General features: G+C 37.3%; 1 long non-coding RNA gene across 1 annotated transcript; it reads left to right on the top strand.

Moving 5' to 3' along the window:
* The first annotated feature begins 431 nt into the window (after positions 1-431).
* Positions 432-1,424, top strand: LOC132797939 (uncharacterized). The gene is made up of 2 exons (XR_009633832.1): positions 432-1,051; positions 1,110-1,424. It is a non-coding gene; the product is annotated as an uncharacterized LOC132797939 (long non-coding RNA).
* Positions 1,425-1,642: the final 218 nt, after the last annotated feature.

The raw sequence follows: 1,642 nt of genomic DNA, 5'->3' as shown, positions 1-1,642 counted from the left end.
GCTGTAGCAGCGCTATGGTCAGAGGGACCACAAGCAAACGAAAGCTTTAGCTCTAGCTCATAAGAAATCAATTAGTTAGAATGAATCAGACTTACATACAGTCGCGACTCCCACGCAGAAAGATCTTTCCTTGTGTTGGTGCCTGTCTGTGGTGTAGCTGTGGAGAAATAATAATTTCCGAGCTTTTGCGCATGCATGCAAGCTACTTGCTATGTAAGACGATCAAAACAAAGTAAATACAATTATACAATGAAATCTTGCCTATTTCTGTTGCCTTATATGCACTCTTAAGTGTTTGCCATTGTGATCTTGTACAATTAAACAGTGGTATTTGTACTAGGCGGGCCAAAGAAAAGTTGTTGTTTTCAATTGTCTCGCCACATCATAATTGACTTACAACACTTTCAAACATTCACTTAAAACAAACACTAAACAATCTAAACTAACAATAATACAACGAACAATAAAATAACAAGAAAAATAAGCTAACAATAATACAACCAAAAAGGAAGGCTGTTCGCCTTCCTACTGGGTGACGCTGATATTCGCTTTGAGGACACCACAGAACATAGCAATCCGTAGATGGAGATTGCAAGGCCGTCGGCCGCAGATGTTTTCCTTCATCCGATACAGCAGATCATCTGCTCGTGGCGTACCAACAGCTGATGTGGCCAGCAAAGCTGTGACGGCGAGCTTTGAGTGGATGGCCGTTAATCCCTCCCTTGTGTGTGGTGAATTTTCAGTATAACGAATTTAAAATTCGACCACATTCAAATTTGGATATTGGATTATTATAAATTATTACGGCGTTTTTATAACTTAATATGGCGTTCATATGAATTATTAAGGCGTTTATATTAATTGTGACTGGGTTATTACAATGTATACACTGGGTGCCGAATCTAAAAATAAATATAACAAATATTTACCCTATTCTGGAAAACGGCACTTGGTTTAATTACGCCAGTTGGCAAATTCCTGTAGTGGACAACCAGCTACAAGTGGACGGCAAGGTGCAATTATACATTGAAGTATCTTTGTATACTCACAAGTAAGTTATATGCATCTGACTACACCAACCCCTTCACTGATGTATATTTTTCTTAAAGCACATGCACTTATCCACTATTTTTACAATCAAGTTCTGCACATAACCTGCCAACAATTTTCTTGCTAACAAAACCAACAACAAAAACCTTTTTTCGGAATTTTGACAAATAGTCCTACTCAAAAAGGAAATCGCTTGTCTATTTTGGTTTGGACTTAACACGATCAGCTGATCTAGTAATTAATGCTTGCAAGTATCGTAGTCCACCAATAGATGGCGCTATTATTGGAGCTTTCAGACTTATGGATAGTAAAGCTCCACTTCTCAATACAAAACATAACAATACATTTAGTTCCATTTTCTCAGGATACAAAAATAATTTTCTACAACTAAACAAATTAAATAATATAAATTAACTAGGACAATAAACATATACATAAATAAATACACACATAGTGCCGTGGTGCTGGAGTTTTGTTTTTTCCACTTGGCAAAAAACTTTGCCTACTTTTAGGCCCATCCAATAAATGTTGGCGGTCCAAGCGACCACTACACACGGGAAGATCTTTTGGATAAGACGTATGGGTCATACAA

Source organism: Drosophila nasuta, unplaced genomic scaffold (assembly GCF_023558535.2).
Source record: "Drosophila nasuta strain 15112-1781.00 unplaced genomic scaffold, ASM2355853v1 ctg376_pilon, whole genome shotgun sequence".
In the NCBI taxonomy this organism is placed as follows: domain Eukaryota; kingdom Metazoa; phylum Arthropoda; class Insecta; order Diptera; family Drosophilidae; genus Drosophila; species Drosophila nasuta.
The sequence above is the reverse complement of the archived record's forward strand: the minus strand, read 5'-3'. Positions and strand labels throughout refer to the sequence as shown.